At 41.6% G+C, this 20729-nt stretch overlaps 1 protein-coding gene across 2 annotated transcripts in view; it reads left to right on the top strand.

The window, feature by feature from the left end:
- The first annotated feature begins 203 nt into the window (after positions 1-203).
- shq1 (SHQ1, H/ACA ribonucleoprotein assembly factor) overlaps positions 204-20729 on the top strand; it is a 184408-nt gene continuing 163882 nt past the window's right edge. For both annotated transcript variants that reach the window (XM_060919254.1, XM_060919253.1), the window contains exon 1: positions 204-266. The gene's annotated coding sequence lies outside the window, so the exon portion shown is untranslated. The remainder of the gene's footprint in view (positions 267-20729) is intronic.

The following is a 20729-nucleotide window of genomic DNA, read 5'->3' as shown; positions in this document are numbered from 1 at the left end:
GGTTTGATTAACACTTTTTTTTGTTTACCAAATAATTCCATATATATTTCTTCATAATGTCGATGACTTTAGTATTAATCTACAATTCAGAACATTTTAAAATAATGAAAACTACTGAATTAGAGGGCGTTTCCAAACTTTTGACGGCTCGCTGTTCTTTTTAAATGCGTTCTTTTTAAAATGTCAGGTATTACGGTAGCTCTATTGACGCGGTGTAAAACAGGAAGTGGGCCATGTGTTCGTCTGAGGTCGGGATAATCAGCAAGGTAGGAAAAGCATGGTGCTGTTTATGGATTAAAGACACAGCTTTGGGACTAAAAGGTTGCCGGTTCGAGTCCCTGGACCCGCAAGGGATCTGATCCCTAACCGGTCTGGCAAGAGTTGAATAGCCACTGAAAAGCTGATGATCAGTTCGGGCATTGACCCCGACTGACTTTTCCATGCATGATGCTGAAGAAAATGCTAGCTTGCTATAATATATATGCTTTGATTGATTATTTTATTGATTATTCCGATTTTATTGATAGTTATGGCTGGCTAGCCGTCCGAGATGATTGTTTGTTTCGAGCTCACTGTGTGATAAACAGGAGAGTGCTTGATTGTTCCAGCATCACTTGAGCACAGCTGTGACAGGCCATGTGCATGGAAAACCTGTAGCGTCATGTCATTACGGATCAGAAAAGCCAGCAGTAGATCGAGCAGTGATCAGGGGTTGCACTCTGCTGCAGGTTATTAATGCTGGGACGATACACCGATTCAGACTGGATACTGTTACAATACGATGCGTTTTCGATACAGAAGAAGTTAGGAGGGCACTGGTTAGACTTCATACCTCTGTTATCAACATCAAAATTAAATTAAAGCCGCAAGCGGCCTCGACGGGCCCTCGCGCCAGCGGCCAAGGGGGGCGGGGGCATGCGTCCCCGCGAAAAACCTTCCACAGCTTCTTCGGCAAGAGACATTACACCCACAATGGCGACAAAGAACAGAATTGGACACATGGCAACGATAGGGTCTCGCACTGTACGGTGCTCGGGCCCTAATAATAATAGCGCCCTAATAAGGGTCTTGTAAAGAGTTTGCTTGCCAAGTTTGACAAATCAGAAGCTGCAATATCATTTTTGCCATAACCAGCACCCCAGGGGCGAAAGTGCACAAAATTAGGCGAACATGTCAGGTGAGCTATGAAGAGTTTGCGTATGAAGTTTGATGACAATTGAGTAAAGAGAAGATGAGATATAGATTTTTGAAGAATAAAATTTTTGTTTTTTCCCATGTCAGTAGGTGGCGCTATGCTGTACATGAGCGATTATGAGTTGGAAAAATAAGTGTCCACAACAGCAACGTACTATCACAAGGTAGTGGTGTGAAGGAAAAGCATTATGGAATTATTTACCAAAAACCCGTTTTGGAGCAATTGCGTCGGCCAAAAACAGCGGCCCCCATGGACGAAAATTCCCAAAATGTGGTATACATGACATGGGAGGTAGGAAGAGGGTGGCCGTGAAGTTTGACCAAATTTGAGGAAAGACTGGAATTTTTGCCCAAAAATAGCGCCCCCAGTGGCGAAATATCACAGAAAGTGGGTAACATGTCAGAAGCCCAATGAGTGATCTGCGTGTGAAGTATGAGCAGTTTTGAGCAAGTAGAAGATTTGTTATGAATTTTTAAGCATGTAAAATGTTGCATTGACAATTGATTGGCGTATAACTTCTGAACGGTTTATGGTACGTGAAACCTATTTAGTAACTTTTGTCAGCCATGTCTGTAGATGATGTGTATCAATTTTGGTGACATTCCTATGAACGGTCTAGGAGGAGTTGCGCCATCTTCGTGGCCATGCATTTCGCACAAAAGTGAAATTACCTCACTTCATGTTGGGCGTGGCTAATGCATTGGCATTACATTTTTGTCCGGCTTAGAGAGATACATATGCGTACCAAATGGCATGCCACTACTACAAACTACATGGCAACCAGGCACCTTAATGCGGGAGGCCAAAATCACAACGAGTTAGGGGGCGCTATAGAGGCCCTGAGGCCCGCCTGGATCTGGGCTTCTGGTTCTCAGTAGCGGTGGCAGTCTAAGAAAAAGGAGCCAAATTTCGTGCGTTGTCGACCATGGCAAGCGCCCCAATCAGGGTCTTGTAAAGAGTTTGCTTGGCAAGTTTGACAAATCAGAAGCTGCAATATCATTTTTGCCATAACCAGCACCCCCAGGGGTGAAAGTGCACAAAATTTGGCGTAGACGTCAGGTGAGCTATGAAGAGTTTGCGTATGAAGTTTGATGACAATTGAGTAAATAGAAGATGAGATATAGATTTTTGAAGAATAAATTTTTTGGTTTTTCCCATGTCAGTAGGTGGCGCTATGCTGTACATGAGCGATTATGAGTTGGAAAAAGAAGTGTCTACAACAGGGACGTACTATCACAAGGTAGTGGTGTGAAGGAAAAGCATTATGGAATTATTTACCAAAAACCCGTTTTGGAGCAATTGCGTCGGCCAAAAACAGCGCCCCCCATGGACGAAAATTTCCAAAACGTGGTATACATGACATGGGAGGTAGTAAGAGGGTGGCCGTGAAGTTTGACCAAAATTGAGGAAAGATTGGAATTTTTGCCCAAAAATAGCGCCCCCAGTGGCGAAATATCACAGAAATTGGGTAACATGTCAGAAGCCCAATGAGTGATTTGCGTGTGAAGTATGAGCAGTTTTGAGCAATTAGAAGATTTGTTATGAATTTTTAAGCATGTAAAATTTTGCATCGAAAATTGATTGACGTATAACTTCTGAACGGTTAATCCTACGTGAAACGTATTTAGTAACTTTTGTCAGCCATGTCTGTAGACGATGTGTATCAATTTTGGTGACATTCCTATGAACGGTCTAGGAGGAGTTGCGCCGTCTTCGTGGCCATGCATTTCGCACAAAAGTGAGATTACCTCACTTCCTGTTGGGCGTGGCTAATGCATTGGCATTACATTTTTGTCCGGCTTAGTGAGATACATATGCGTACCAAATTGCATGCCACTACTACAAACTATATGGCAACCAGGCACCTTAATGCGGGAGGCCAAAATCACAACGACTTAGGGGGCGCTATGGAGGCCCTGAGCCCCGGCCAAGTTTGGGCTTCTGGTTCTGAGTAGCGGTGGCAATTCTCGGAACTGGTGCCAAATTTCGTGCGTTTTCGCCCATGGCAAGTGCCCCGAAAATGGCCCAACAGCGGAGAAAAATAAAGAAGAAGAAGAAGACGGAAGAAGAAGAAGAAGAAGACGGAAGAATAATAATAGTGAACTCTTACAAGAACAATAGGGCCTTCGCCCATAGGGCTCGGGCCCTAATTACTTGATAATACTAAAGCTGGACACCAAATTTCATCAAAATCCGTTCACTACTTTTTGAGTTACGTTCAGAACAGACAAACACAACCTGGATTTGCAGACATACTTGGATCCTGGATCCGCGTGCATATGCGGATTTGCATCTAAACTGAATAAATTGTTCCTTGGCCCATGACTCACCTTTCCTCCAAATTTCATCAAAATCCGTTCACTACTTTTTGAGTTACGCTGGGAACAAACATACGTGGATCCTGGAGCCGCGTGCATATCCGGATTTGCATCTAAATTGAATAAATTGTTCCTTGGCCCATGGCTCACCTTTCCTCCAAATTTCATCAAAATCCGTTCACTACTTTTTGAGTTACGCTGGGAACAAACATACTTGGATCCTGGATCCGCATCCATATCCGGATGTGCATCCAAATTTAATCAATGGTTTCTTGGCCCAACCTTTCCTCTGAATTTCATCAAAATCCGTTCACTACTTTTTAAGTTACGTTGGAAACTGACTTACAAATCCTGGATCCGCATGCATATCCGGATTTGCATACAAATTGAATAAATTGTTCCTTGTCCCATGGCTCACCTTTCCTCCAAATTTCATCAAAATCCGTTCACTACTTTGAGTTATGCTGAGAACAGACACACAAATCCTGGATCCGCAAACATATCCGGAAGTGCATCCAAATTTAATCAATTGTTTCTTGGCCCATACCTTTCCTCCGAATTTCATCAAAATCTGTTCACTACTTTTTGAGTTACGTTGGAAACTGACACACAAATCCTGGATCTGCAGACATACTTGGATCCTGGATCCGCATGTATATCCGGATTTGCATCTAAATTGAATAAATTGTTCCTTGTCCCATGGCTCACCTTTCCTCCAAATTTCATCAAAATCCGTTCACTACTTTTTGAGTTACGCTGAGAACAGACACACAAATCCTGGATCTGCAGACATACTTGGATCCTGGATCCGCAAACATATCCGGATGTGCATCCAAATTTAATCAATTGTTTCTTGGCCCATACCTTTTCTCTGAATTTCATCAAAATCCGTTCACTACTTTTTGAGTTACGCTGAGAACAGATGCACAAAACTTGTATCCGTAGACATACTTGGATCCTGGATCTGCATACATATCTGAATTTGCATCCAAATTGAATAAATTGTTCCTTGTCCCATGGCTCACCTTTCCTCCAAATTTCATCAAAATCCGTTCACTACTTTTTGAGTTATGCTGAGAACAGACACACAAAACCTGTATCCGCAGACATACTTGGATCCTGGATCCGCGTACATATCCGGATTTGCATCCAAATTGAATAAATTGTTCCTTGTCCCATGGCTCACCTTTCCTCCAAATTTCATCAAAATCTGTTTTCTACTTTTTGAGTTACGCTGAGAACAGACACACAAATCCTGGATCTGCAGACATACTTGGATCCTGGATCTGCGTACATATCCGGATTTGCATCCAAATTGAATAAACTGTTCCTTGGCCCATGGCTCACCTTTCCTCCAAATTTCATCAAAATCCGTTTACTACTTTTTGAATTACACTGGGAAGAGTCAAATAAACAGAGGCGAAAACATAACCTCCTCCAACAAAATTGGTGGAAGTAAGAAGCATTGCCACCAGTAAATATTTGCGTTCAGCTTTCATTTACAACTGATTGTACTTTTACAAATGTTTAATAGTTTAATCATTGAAATAATAATGGCAGTGTTGGATCCATTCAGACTCGTAGCAGCACATAAAATCTTAGAGCTGTTCATTAGATTAACAAAATTAAATGTCCCTAAGCCGTTACTGGTGTGACTCACAAAGGGGCGTGTCTGATGCAGGGGGCTTTTCCCCGATGCAGGGGGCTTTTCCCCAGTCTGCTGTTGGCTAGCTGCGCTGTCAGTCATGCTCTCTGTAACCCTAGATGTGTTTTTGAATCTTGCGTTCTCCAATGCTGAATATGACCTTCCCAGCACAGTTCTCTCTCTCTCTCTCTCTCTCTCTCTCTCTCTCTGCTTTTCAGTCAACAGATGTGCCTTGTCAAAAGCTAATTAGTGGAGTTTCTTGCCTTCCTATTGCGTTTGAGATCAAACAGTAAATGGTAAATAATAAAAATACAGTAAATAGCCCTATTCCACAACTGTAGTAATCCGTATTAGGTCAAGAACCCCTCAACTAAGTAAAGAGAAATGGCGTCCATCATGAAGTGTATTAAAGCTAGACTGCCTTTCTGGATGGCACGGTGGTGTAGTGGTTAGCGCTGTCGCCTCACAGCGAGAAGGTTCTGGGTTCGCAGCCAGCGAGGGCCTTTCTGTGTGTTGTTTGCATGTTCTCCCCGTGTCTGTGTGGGTTTCCTCCGGGTGCTCCGGTTTCCCCCACAATCTGACTACTACTGACTTCGAATCACAGGCTTCCAATTTTATTAGTTTTTTTAAAAAAAAAGAACAATTAATAAATTTAGTGCCATGTGGCCCTAAATTCTCCGCTGTTTTTTTTTTTCTGCTTCACCATGACCCAATTCAAGATACTATGTTATGCATCGGGCGGCACGGTGGTGTAGTGGTTAGCGCTGTCGCCTCACAGCAAGAAGGTCCTGGGTTCGAGCCCCGTGGCCGGCGAGGGCCTTTCTGTGCGGAGTTTGCATGTTCTCCCCGTGTCCGCGTGGGTTTCCTCCGGGTGCTCCGGTTTCCCCCACAGTCCAAAGACATGCAGGTTAGGTTAACTGGTGACTCTAAATTGACCGTAGGTGTGAATGTGAGTGTGAATGGTTGTCTGTGTCTATGTGTCAGCCCTGTGATGACCTGGCGACTTGTCCAGGGTGTACCCCGCCTTTCGCCCGTAGTCAGCTGGGATAGGCTCCAGCTTGCCGGCGACCCTGTAGAAGGATAAAGCGGCTAGAGATAATGAGATGAGATGTTATGCATCATGTGGTGGGCTTTCCCCGTTCGCGCAAGGCATTGTGGGATACAAATTTGAAACGGGAGAGAAAAATTGTGGCCCTTTTCCACTACCCTTTTTCAGCTCACTTCAGCCCGACACGGCTCGCGTTTCGACTACCTTAGAGCAGCACGACTCAGCTCGCTTCAGCCCTACTCAGCACCCAAAACTCGCACGGTTTTGGAGTGGGGCCGAAGCGAGCCAAACCGAGCCGAGTGGGGCTAGGGGCGTGAGGAGACACTCCCCTGTGCACTGATTGGTGAGGAGGAGTGTCCTCACATGCCCACACACGCCCCGCGAGCACGCTGGGATCTGTAAACACCGTAAACCCGGAAGAAAAACAATTACGAATTATGAGAATTTCTGAAGCCTTATGCGCCTCGCCTCATCTATACGCTCTTGCCAGTATCTGTTGGCGTTGTCGGTGACAACAAGCCACAGCACCAAGACCAGCAACACTAATGACTCCATGTCCTCCATGTTTATTGTTTACTATCCAGGTCGTGAGACTACCGCTTAAAAGGTCACTGATGTCACTGTTTGCGCCGCCTAACGACATCACGTGACGTCCACCCACTTTCGCTAACTCCACCCAATGTGTCCACCCACTTCCAGCCAGCACGGTTCAGCGCGGTTGTAGTCGAAATGCAACTCCAACAGCCCCGCTCAGCCCGACTCAGCCGCGTTGGTAGTGGAAAAGCGGCATTGGTGGACGTGAGTGTACAAATGAAATGTGAAAGACTGATTACAGTAACAGAAGGCGAGAAGAAAAGACTTTTTTCCAGAATTTTTTCCAGAGTTAAAAGTATTTTCCACAAAAATAGTTAATTTTACTCTACTTTGAGTTTAGAGAGTAAAATTTGGAGTGGGAGCAAAATTAGAGTAATTGTGTAACAGAGAAACAGAGTTGGTTGTGGCTCTGAACTGAGTAAAATAATACAATGATTCATTTCAAGACACACTGAATAGTCAAATACCACCACAGAGAGTAAAACATTAACACTGAAAAGAATCTTTTTTTTTTTTTTTTTTGGCACTTTAATGATTTTGGTATGCCCTGATGTTGTCAATTTCCACAAATCTAAGCAGTATTTTCAGTCATATGACTTTATTTTTTTGTGTATTCGACACAAGCTCAGTTACAGTAATATCTCTGTAGTATTGGGGGGTTTTCGAGAAAAATTTAGTATGAGGGCGCTCACCATGGCGGGGGTCCCCCCCTTCCGCCGTGCGAAGCCTTTGAAAAACTGAGGCGACAATGGGACATTCTGAGGCTATCTGAGAGGGAAATTGTAACAAATTGTCAGCATTGAAAAAGAAAATAAAACTTTGTCACAAACAACACTTAATTCAAATTCTAATACCTCATAATTCAAATTACACAATATTAATTCCTCATGATTCAAATTGAAATTTATAATTCAAATTCAAATGAATCAAACTTAAAGTATTAAACATTCACCAGAGAAATCTTGTTTTTTTTTATACTAGAATAAGGTAGAGTTAGTTGTTCAAAATGAAAAAAAAAAATTCCAGAGCAAAATTTTCTTTAAAAGGAAACTAAAAAAGTAAACATTGTAAAGTTGGAATCCAACCCAAATCAGAAAGTTTGAAACCATGCAAAAAATGTAAGCGCGCTTAAAAAAAAAAAACCTTGAACTTTTCCTGGAACTCGGCCTTTTTCTCATTTTGCTTTTCCACTGAACACTCGGTGCCTTCATCAGAGCAAGACATCTGGTCTTCGTTTGTCGCGGATTCCGTGACGCAGCTGTCACAGTGCTCAATTGACGCGTCCTTCGATGAGGGCACGGAACGTTAAAGGTACAAAAAAGGAACAGCTGGAGGACCAAATTGCAACTCATTAGGTCAATTGGCAATAGGTCATTAACATGACTGGGTATAAAAGAGCATCTTGGAGTGGCAGCGACTCTCAGAAGTAAAGATGGGAAGAGGATCACCAATCCCCCTAATTCTGCACCGACAAATAGTGGAGCAATATCAGAAAGGAGTTCGACAGTGTAAAATTGCAAAGAGTTTGAACATATCATCATCTACAGTGCATAATATCATCAAAAGATTCAGAGAATCTGGAAGAATCTGTGTGTAAGGGTCAAGGCTGGAAAACCATAGCCTGGGCCCGCCCATCCTAAGTGTGACGCAACACGAGGGCCTGTTGCGAGCTTAGTCTGGCAAGGCAAGCTATCTCCAGCTCTTCCAAGCTCCTGAAAAATTGGGAGCCAATCAACTTTGAGCATCTCCAACAGCCCTGGGTAGAGGCGTGTTCAAGGCAGTGACGTAGTAGAACTGCGACCGGAAGTCATAAATTGTTTACAGAATCTATGCCGGAAGCGCTTCATTCACTAGAAACATTACGAACATGGAGCAGCGGCAAGCCTTTGACACAGCGGTAGATGCTGTATTGAAAGCATTCAACGGGAAGTTCTCATTGAAAATGGAGCAAAGAGCAGCCCTGGAGGTATTTATCTTCTTCCTGTTACTCAAGCAGTTTCCGTCGCGTCACATACGTCAGAGGAAAGAGTGATGTGATTGGTTTAAGCTTCGTCACAGCCTTTTCTGGCTTCGACCAGTAGCAAACTGAGGCATTTCAGGGAGGCGGGTCAACCACGCGCTTTGGGAAACGGTTGGGCTTAATATCTTTGCCAGACCAAATGCTCGCAGAGCTTTGAAGTCGCGTTAGCCAGACTAGGAAAACCATACTGGGTGCCCGTGATCTTCAGGCCCTCATAGAGGGCACTGCATCACATACAGGCATGCTTCTGTATTGGAAATCACAAAATGGGCTCAGGAATATTTCCAGAGAACATTATCTGTGAACACAATTCACCGTGCCATCTGCCGTTGCCAGCTAAAACTCTATAGTTCAAAGAAGAAGCTGTATCTAAACATGATCCAGAAGCGCAGACGTCTTCTCTGGGCCAAGGCTCATTTAAAATGGACTGTGGCAAAGTGGAAAACTGTTCTGTGGTCAGACGAATCAAAATTTGAAGTTCTTTATGGAAATCAGGGACGCCGTGTCATTCGGACTAAAGAGGAGAAGGACAACCCAAGTTGTTATCAGCACTCAGTTCAGAAGCCTGCATCTCTGATGGTATGGGGTTGCATTAGTGCGTGTGGCATGGGCAGCTTACACATCTGGAAAGACACCATCAATGCTGAAAGGTATATCCGGGTTCTAGAGCAACATATGCTCCCATCCAGACGACGTCTCTTTCAGGGAAGACCTTGCATTTTCCAACATGACAATGCCAAACCACATACTGCATCAATTACAGCATCATGGCTGCGTAGAAGAAGGGTCCGGGTACTGAACTGGCCAGCCTGCAGTCCAGATCTTTCACCCATAGAAAACATTTGGTGCATCATAAAACGGAAGATACGACAAAAAAGACCTAAGACAATTGAGCAACTAGAATCCTACATTAGACAAGAATGGGTTAACATTCCTATCCCTAAACTTGAGCAACTTGTCTCCTCAGTCCCCAGACGTTTACAGACTGTTGTAAAGAGAAAAGGGGATGTCTCACAGTGGTAAACATGGCCTTGTCCCAACTTTTTTGAGATGTGTTGTTGTCATGAAATTTAAAATCACCTAATTTTTCTCTTTAAATGATACATTTTCTCAGTTTAAACATTTGATATGTCATCTATATTCTATTCTGAATAAAATATGGAATTTTGAAACTTCCATATCATTGCATTCCATTTTTATTTACAATTTGTACTTTGTCCCAACTTTTTTTGGAATCGGGGTTGTAAAAAGCAGTTTTAGAATTGTTGGAATGTGTGGAAAAAACATGACCTTGCCCATTGTGACGAACCGTTTTGATCACTTGACCTGATGGGATTAAGAGTTAGCAGTGGGAGTAGGGCTGGGCGATATGAGAGAAAATTATATCACGATATATTTTTTCAAAATTTTCGATAACGATATATATCACGATATAAATCAAATCACCATTTTTGTATTTTCTTTAATTTTCTGCTCAAAATATGAACATTACAAATTAGTAGTTCCTTCCTAATTAACAAAAATAGCTTAACAAGCCTTCAAGTTTCACAGAACCAAAACAAACTGGATGCACATTCTTTTGTTCTTTTTGTTCAAATGAATAAATTGAAACTGAAAAATAAAAACTATATACCATTGTTAATCATTTGTGCAAATTCTAGCAGCTTTCAAATAAACATAAAAGACATATTGACGTGTAAACCTTATGCTGCAAGGAGAAAAAAAGTGCAATCCTGTACGTCAGTGTGTTTGTTTTGTGTAACACTTTGTTGTATGTCCGATTTTAAATATCCAAAATACCTCCACACAACCGAAGATCTCTGGCCCTTCTTTTCAACGATGTCCTCCAGGGCAGTGCTCTGACTTTCCTGTTCAGAACTCCGGTCAGTCGGCTTCTCGCTCATTTTTATACAGGGTTCCTACAGATATTTTATGTTGAATTTACTACCTTTTTACTACCTTCACAATTTTTTTTACTACCACAGCGACAATTTGGATTTTGGACATTTTCTCACAATTTAACAAGGTAATCTTTGAGTGTAGTATGTGTTAGTCCAAGTGAATATGCTACATATAAGTTAGTGACAACTCTACCCAAAGAGTTGGATTGATGAGACAAGATAGAAAGAAAATCTGAACGTACCGGTAGTGTAACTCTTTCCCTTTGGACGCATAATAGAACCTCCCATTGCTAGGGCTACACATGGAGTAATGCATATTTGCATAAAAGAAAACAAACTTCCACATACAAGTTATAATTTTATTGAACTGTGAAACTGTGGCCCATAACCTCTTAACGGGTACACAGATTTGCACTAAACCTTGTGTGTCAACACTTCACATTAGGTACAAGATCTGATTACATTTTGTCGGCCAACACTTTCAAGATGGCCAACCTTTTGTTTGTGGAATAATCTTTTGAACAGGTGAACAGATTTGCACAAAAAATCTTATGTGCTTAGGTACATCAACTCATTACATTTAGATCAGGTCAAATGGCAAACACGAACCCACACACACACAGCGCACACACACATGACAAAGACAAGAGACACACCCTAAAGATACAAAACACACATAACCCAAGCCCTATTTTGGCAGTCTCTCAACACATTGCCAAGTTTGCTTAAGATAGTCATTTGCACCAGTCCTGTAGTCGTGAAGGCCCGTGGGCAGAGTCAACACCTTCCTCCCAGAGATCAGTGTTTTAGAGGGTTAATCTTAATCATTTGAACAGTTCAACAGATTTGCTCATCACATTTTGGATGCCTCAAATGGCGCGCACAACGCACCAGGCGCGCGCGCGCACACACAACGCACCAGGCGCGCGCGCGCACACACAACGCACCAGGCGCGCGCACACACAACGCACCAGGCGCGCGCGCGCGCACACACAACGCACCAGGCGCGCGCGCGCACACAACGCATTACATGTGCCTCGATCAACTTTTCAATGAACCCCTCTCGCCGATTGCCATCTACCGCCTTTAGCCAGTCTTTAAAATCAGGTTCCTCCAGCCAGAGGTCTGAAAATTTGCATTTCCCCATTGTTTAATTCTTGTGCAGATGTCGCCAGTCGGGTTAACAGATAGATTCGACTAGAGCCGTATAAACAAAGTCAGTCTCGTACTAAACAATCTCTGGTATAAATTTATACTGGATTCGACCGTTATTGGAATTCAATGCGCATGCGCCACCAACTCCTCACTGCGGTCCTCCTCGATACATAAAAATAAATTCGCCCAAATGTAGTAATTTATGGATATTATGGCATGCAGGTTAATTAAACGAATTAGAAAACACATAGGCCCAGTTGGATGGGGGTCAAAAAAATTTACTACCACGTCAGATTACGTTTACTACCTTTTACTACTTTTTACTGGCCATAATTTAGCCTATTTTAATTAACTACCTTTTACTACCTTTTAAAACCCCGCGGGAACCCTGTTATAATCGCTTTGTTTCACGCTTTGTTGGAGAAATGCCGCGCTCCTGCAAACTTCACCACAGCCATGCTGTGCGTTGCTGCTACACGTGTGTGTGTGCACGCAACCTAACTTGACGTGGCTCTCTTCCAACTGATTGGTTACGTGCGGTACTGTTTAGTTATGATTGGCTATTCGCGTGTCTGTCAAAACTTCGGATGAAGTAATTTTATTGAAGGCGTAGGCTTATCGTAGGCATATCGTACGTGTCTAATTTCTAATCGTAGAGATTTTATATCGTGAATAACATCGTAATCGTAAAATCGCCCAGCCCTAAGTGGGAGATATTTTCACTCTTTTCTCATTGAATGGAATGGAATTTTTTACACTTCTCCTTGAATACCCCTCCCACTGCCAACCTTTTATCCCAAAACAATTGGACGTACATTTTTTGATGGCCAGTTAATTGTCCAAATCAATGGAGCAGATTTAAGTTTTTGTGCTCGATACATTCCTAAGACTGAAAAGAATCACCTCAAGTGATCTAAATGGTTCATCACAATGGGTAAGGTCATGTTTTTTCACACATTCCAACAGAGTTCGAAAACTGCTTTTTACAACATCTTCATTTTTCTGGTATTTAAGTACAATCATGAGATACATACTACAGAGATATTACTAGTGCATCTCAAAAAATTAGAATATTGTGAAAAAGTTCAATATTTTCCATCAGTTATTTAAGAAAATGAAAATGTTATATATTATAGACTCATTACACATAAACTAAAATGTTTCAAGCATTTTTCTATTTTAATTTTAATCAGTATGGCATACAGTACAAAAAAAAATCTCAAAATATTAGAATATTTCATTTCAAGTTTGAGTAAAACAGTATGAACACAGTGTATCTCTCGGTCTAGTTCAGTACACACAACCACAATTAGGGGAAGACTGCTGACTTGACTGTTGTCCAGAAGATGATCACTGATGCCCTCCACAAGGAGGGTAAGCCACAAAAGGTCATTGCTGAAAAGGGTGGCTGGAAAAGGTGCACAAGCAACAGGGATGGCCGCAGTCTTGAGAGGATTGTCAAGAAAAGTTGATTCAAGAACTTGGGAGAGCTTCACAAGGAGTGGACTGAGGCTGGTGTCAGTGTATCAAGACCCATCACGAACAGACATCTTCAAGAAAGGGGATACAACTTTCGCATTCCTAATATCAAGCTACTCCTGAGCCAGAGACAATGTCAGAAGTGTCTTATCTGGGCTAAGGAGAGAAAGAAATGTACTGTTGCTCAGTGGTCCAAAGTCCTCTTTTCAGATGAAAGTACATTTTGCATTTAATTTGGAAATCACGGTTCTAGAGTCTGGAGGAAGAGTGGAGAGGCACAGAATCCAAGGTGTTTGAAGCCCAGTGTGAAGTTTCCACAATCTGTGATGATTTGGGGTGCCATGCCATCTGCTCGTGTTGGTCCACTGTATTTTATCAAGTCCAAAGTCAACACAGCCATCTACCAGGAGATTTTAGAGCACTTCACGCTTCCATCTGCTGACGAGCTTTTTGGAGATGCTGATTTCCTTTTCCAGCAGGACTTGGCACCTACCCACAGTGCCAAGACTACTACCAAATGGTTTGCTGACCATGATATTACTGTGTTTGAATGGCCAGCCAACTTGCCTGACCTGAACCCCATAGAGAATCTATGGGGTATTGTCAAGAGGAAGATGAGAAACACCCGACCCAAAAATACAGATACGCTGAAGGCCACTATCAAAGCAAGCTGGGCTTCAGTAACACCTCAGCAGTGCCACAGACTGATCACCTCCATGCCACACTGCATTGATACAGTAATTCATGGTAAAGGAGCCCCAACCAAGTATTGAGTGTATAAATGAATATACTTTTCAGAAGTTGGACATTTCTGTATTGTAAATCCTTTTGTTGATTGATCTTTGGGAATATTCTAATAATTTGAGATACTGGATTTCTGATTTTCATGAGCTATAAGCCATAATCATCAAAATTAAAACAAAAAAGGCTTTAAATATATCACTTTACATGTAATGAATATAGAATATATGAAAGCTTACCTTTTTGAATTAAATTATGAAAAAAAGAAACTTTTTCATGGTATTCTAATTTTTTGAGATGCACTAGTATTGTAGCTGAACTTGTGCTGAATACAAAAAAAGTCATATGACTTTGAAAATACTGCTAGGATTTGTTGAAATAGACAACAAAATCAAAGCATGCCAAAATCATTAGTGCCAAAAAATATCCTCCAACCCCTGAGGGTTAAATGATATATCTTGGCATGCATAGTGCACACACAAGGGCATCCAGGCAATCTCACCACGGTTAGGAGAGGTAAAATTGTGCTGTAATTTCACAATCCATGCAAAGCCTTGGTGTTCGAGCTGTGTGACATTTGCATAAATGTCTGTCAATACAATTCAATTGCCTTATGTTATCATATTCATTATGGAATTTGCTCCTATATCTAAGGGTTATTGTTACATGGTGACAACAGATTGTCATTTTATGCCTACACACAGCCGAAAGTCTGTATCAATAAATGCATCCTGATTTTGGTTCACTAGGTCACAGATGAATACTATCAGTCTACAAACTGTTGGGGAGGTAATATAGTAAGAAAACCGCAAAGATAACAAGAACATTTTTGAAACGAAATTGTTAATTTAAGTGCTTCAGGAAGATTAGTCCAGTCGTCTACATGTGTTTGTACTTGTAAAGCAGTACACTGTGATAAGTAAAGAAAAACGTACGTTATTCTATCCACATTCACTGGATATGAGTAATCACGCGCTCTGATTGGCTACTCTACTACTAGGCTATCAGCTCATATACCGTGAGTAGAGAAAAACAAAATGGCGGCGCGTGTCACTGAACCAACCGAGGATGAAATAAAAACTCTACTTGAAAACACAACCCAAAAAATGCAAAAAAAAAAAGAGCGCAACAAAATATAGAATAAAAGTATTTGATGGTAAGAACGTATCTTTTTTTTTTTTTTCCAAGAATTATTATCGCATTTTTCACAAATCGCTACTGTCATTTCGCCGGCTTGTTTACGTTCTGCATCTTTAAACATGAAAATTTGTTGAATTTTTTTTTTAGACTGGTTCAAAAGTTTGAAAATTACAGAACTGAAATGTCTATGAATTAAATCAGTGTCTAAAGCTATTCTATTCCTCGGCACGACAGCAAGACGGCACTTTCTACGAAAAAACAAAACCCACTAAAGTCAATTTGTGCAGCCATCGATAGGTTTTTATGAAGTCCGCCAAAGCGAAAATGATTTTGTCGGACATTTTGTATAAAGTTTTTTTTTTTTAACTTATCGAATTTGCAAAAAAACAAAACTCTGTTTCGTGGAGTAACTCTTAAAGGAGAACTGAAGTCATTTTTAAACTTGCTTTATTTCTTAATTAACGTGTTATTCAATTACGTTTTCGGTTTTAGTAACCTTATATTGTGACTCGTATCGGCAACTAATTGCAATTAAATATGATACTTATCAGCCTATTCGGTTTTTAGCTGTGTTGAATTTAGTTTGTTTGGTCCACGGCAGGTGTCACTTATCCGCGCTATCTTCACGAGACTTCTGCGAGACTTCGAAACATGATGTGTTAGCCAGGTGTCAGTGCTAGGCCTGTCGCAATATTCGATATACCGACTTATCATATGGTAAATGAAAATGAACTCGTTAATTTTTTTTACCGCGATTTTGGCATTTACGCGCTGTACATCTACATAGGGAAGTCGCCAGAGTATTAGTTTGACCCATTGACTGAATAAAACACCGCGCTGTTTTCCGTGGTCTCACGCGACTCTCTGTCAGAGGTGGGGCTTCCCAGCATGCAACAGTTATCCAGCCAGAGTATCCACTGAATGGGGAAAAGACAACACGTTGCTCCGTTGTACAGACCATAGGCGTAGAATTAGGTATGGACAGTATGGATGTGTCCCTATTAATATTTCTGATTGAAGAAAATAAATCCCGCTCCGTCCACGGTACACAAAGGGTTACTGTAGGTTTCCACTGGGTGAAACACCACACAAAATTCGCTCATGAATATTCGCTCTGGGGGTGTGGTCACGAAAACAGCAAGCAAGTCTGGCTGCCATGTCAATTAGCAAGTGCGGTTGCAGTGCAGTGACCGGCTGCTAGCTAGCAAGCTAGCAAACGGTCCTTGAGGAATGTAACATTAGATTAGCTCGTAAAATTAATCCGTTAACAACAGTTCGTATTCAGTGTGTAAAAACGACAACGACCACATACGAATATGACTGTTTAAGTTTGTGTGGTGCGTAAATAACAATTCGACTTGATACCGGCAACAACTGGTGTTCATTAAGGTCACAAAGACATTATTAAATCATATCAAATTGTGCTAACGTTGGCTAATATTGCACCGAGTCTTGCTTGTGAAGTGCCTGCAAACTTTAGCAGCCCGCTAACCCTGAATTTGAAGCGCTTCAGTTAAGACCTGCAGAGCCCTGACCAAGTTCGTGTAACATGACACATGCAAACAACAACCCGATGGTGATGTGGACATTGTTCGTGGCCCAGATACCTTTTAATCAAATAAAACATTTTCACGTAATAAGCAAAACAGCCTCCACCTTCTTGATCAGAAATTTTTGGTTACTCCCGCCTCTCTTTCTTTTGAAAATGTCACATAGCAAGTACATACATACGCTGAACTGATTGGTTTTTGAGGGGGTTCATTTGAAAGCTGTAGGCTAAAAACTTTTCTCTGTAGAACCCTGTCCCTCCCTCCTCTTCCTCCCTTCTCTGCTCTGGGCTCAAGAAGACAACAAAAGGGCAATAATATAACAACCAATTAGAATTCAGATACATTCTGTTGCCAAGTAAAATTGTAACCTTTCAACGTGTCAAAGTTCTAAAGGCCTTGTCCTGTTTTACCGTTAGATCAATCACACGTCAGCTTAAACTAGCATTCTAAAACGAGTGAAAGATCACACAGAAGATAGCCCACTCCCCCTGCCAGCCTCATGGAACGCAGTGTTTGTGTTTTACTTCCATTTATGAGGGAAAGGAACATACATCCTCCCGACAGTCAATGCGTTATTCGCTTGTGAAACACATTTGCAAATTGGTAGAATGAGTTACAGTAATGATCACATGCAAGATTTGCAATTAAAGCTCATAGGCAACGGTTTTAATTTTATGCACATTTGAAACTTTAGATGTTAAAAAACCCTCTGTAATTTTCTTACGGTCCCAAGAAGTATTGTTAATAAGTAATAGCGCAGATCGTGGCGAATTTCTGTTCGTCTATTTTCGTGACCACTCGTCGCGTGACGTCATTTAAGACAAACAAACTGCTTGAGTTGAGTCCACTTCCGTGTATTTTCATTGCCGTTCGGCTTGAGTGCAGACGTGCGTTCGGGAATTTCCCCCCCAAAAAAACCCATGCCTTATTGTTGTGCAGTGAACTGTAACAACGGGACCGGTTCAGGAAGAAGTTTTTACCTTTTTCCGAGAGAGGAGAAGAGGCAGAGAGAGTGGATTGGCTTTTTCTGAAAAAGGAGAAGAGACGGAGTGAGTGGGTTGGCTTTTTCCAAAAAAGGAGAAGAGGCAGAGAGAGTGGATTGGCTTTTTCTGGAAGAGGAGAAGAGGCAGAGAGAGTGGATTGGCTTTTTCCAAAAAAGAAGAGGTGGAGCGAGTGGATTGGCTTTTTCTGAAAGAGGAGACGAGGCGGATAGAGTGGGTTGTGCGCGTGAAGCCAGAGGGTTGTTTTTTTCCGGAAGAGGAGACGAGGCGGAGAGAGTGGATTGTGTGCGTGAAACAAAATCAAGCAGTCAAAGAAGAAACGGAGCAGCAATGCTCAAGCAAAAAGGAGAAGATTGGAGGTAAACATTTTTACTTTTGCTTGCAATTGACAAGTCAAGAATCCTGAGGGATCCTGTACAATCATTGTGGAAATGAGACAAAGGGATATTTCCTCGCTCAGAGTCGGCTATAAATAGTATAATGCCGCGGATGGCAGGCTAATGTGGCCTACCGGCGCACTGTCAAGTAATCGTTACCTATATCCACTAGGGAGGGCGGTTTAATTATTCTTCAAAAGGGCTCTTATTTAGTATTACGACGAAATAAGAATTTATCATAACTACCAGGATAAATCGTTTGGGCGCGAGTCTTGTTGAGGTCCGGGGTCACCGCGATCAGAGTTGGCCGAGTCGCTGTCCGATTCTGAGGCTGCACGGTCAAACCAGTGAGCCACATTCAGCGATTGCTTCGCAACGGCCATAGGTTCATACATGTATGGTTTCACCTCTCGATATTCAATTTGGAGAGTTCCTACTTCAAAATCGCTATCGCTTTCAGACATTTTACACAACCTCTCACGACCAAAGTCCGTACATGTGTGCTCGGTTCGCAGGTGAACACAGAACTGCTTCCAGTCTGTTTGCCTTGAATGACATCACGACGACGGTGGTGAAAGTGTGCGTAAGTGAGATGTAAACAAACCTTCGGAAATTGGGCAAAACAGTATATTTTAACCATTTTATTCAATTTTAGAGTGCAAATTAGACACTAAGAAGATTGAATTCTCTTTTTGGGTCGTTCTTCTAGACAATAAAGTTGATATTCTACGTTTCACCTCCAACCCTTGCCTATGACCTTTAATCAAATGAATTGCTTATTATTATTATTATTATTATTATTATTATTAATGAATTACTACAGTTCTGAACTTCAAATTTTAAAAGTCTGGACTTTGGAGAGATGATGGATACTCTTTTGGTGGAACACAACGGAGCAAAATATTGTGACCCTCTAATGCTGACCTGAAGTTGGCGCCACTGGGGGTTGGCATAGGGTTTTTGTCCCCACCAATGTTTATACCAAACCTACACCTTTGCCTACATGTTATCTCGTTCTAATTGTTATTACTTTTATCCAAATGACAGCTGGGAATACGTTGTTACTTTGGACTTTGTTTATCTGGGTACTAATCTTTTGAGAAACTGGATTGGCAGAATGTTGCCTGTGAAGAATATCTTTATTACTCTGTGCCAAGTTAATATTTACTTAAGTGCAATTTTTAAGAGCCATAGATTTTGTTGTGAGTGGTTTTGTTTGATTGTTTTATTTCTTTAAGTTTTATATATATATATATATATATATATATATATATATATATATATATATATATATACACACACACACACAGTGGTGCTTGAAAGTTTGTGAACCCTTTAGAATTTTCTATATTTCTGCAAAAATATGACCTAAAACAACATCAGATTTTCACACAAGTCCTAAAAGATAAAGAGAACCCAGTTAAACAAATGAGACAAAAATATTATACTTGGTCATTTATTTATTGAGGAAAATGATCCAATATTACATATCTGTGCGTGGCAAAAGTATGTGAACCTTTGCTTTCAGTATCTGGTGTGAGCCCCTTGTGCAGCAATAACTGCAACTAAACATTTCTGGTAACTGTTGATCAGTCCTGCACACCGGCTTGGAGGAATTTTAGCCCATTCCCCCGTACAGAACAGCTTCAACTCTGGGATGTTGGTGGGTTTCCTCACATGAACTGCTCACTTCAGGTCCTTCCACAACATTTTGATTGGATTAAGGTCAGGACTTTGACTTGGCCATGCCAGAACATTAACTTTATTCTTCTTTAACCATTCTTTGGTAGAACGACTTGTGTGCTTAGGGTCGTTGTCTTGCTGCATGACCCACCTTCTCTTGAGATTCAGGTCATGGACAGATGTCCTGACATTTTCCTTTAGAATTTGCTGGTATAATTCAGAATTCATTGCTCCATCAATGATGGCAAGCCGTCCTGGCCCAGATGCAGCAAAACAGGCCCAAACCATGATACTACCACCACCATGTTTCACAGATGGGATAAGGTTCTTATGCTGGAATGCAGTGTTTTCCTTTCTCCAAACTTAACGCTTCTCATTTAAACCAAAATGTTCTATTTTGGTCTCATCCGTCCACAAAACATTTTTCCAATAGCCTTCTGGCTTGTCCACATGATCTTTAGCAAACTACAGACAAGTAGCAAGTTTTTTGGAGAGCAGTGGGTTTCTCCTTGCAACCCTGCCATGCACACCATTGTTGTTCAGTGTTCTCCTGATGGTGGACTCATGAACATTAACATTGGCTAATGTGATAGAGGCCTTCAGTTGCTTAGAAGTTACCCTGGGGTCCTTTGTGACCTTGCCGACTATTACACGCCTTGCTCTTGAAGTGATCTTTGTTGGTCGACCACTCCTGAGGAGGGTAACAATGGTCTTGAATTTCCTCCATTTGTACACAATCTGTCTGACTGTGGATTGGTGGAGTCCAAACTCTTTAGAGATAGTTTTGTAACCTTTTCCAGCCTGATGAGCATCAACAACGCTTTTTCTGAGGTCCTCAGAAATCTCCTTTGTTCGTACCATGATACACTTCCACAAACATGT

This window comes from Neoarius graeffei, chromosome 4 (genome assembly GCF_027579695.1).
Source record: "Neoarius graeffei isolate fNeoGra1 chromosome 4, fNeoGra1.pri, whole genome shotgun sequence".
In the NCBI taxonomy this organism is placed as follows: Eukaryota; Metazoa; Chordata; class Actinopteri; order Siluriformes; family Ariidae; genus Neoarius; species Neoarius graeffei.
The sequence above is the reverse complement of the archived record's forward strand: the minus strand, read 5'-3'. Positions and strand labels throughout refer to the sequence as shown.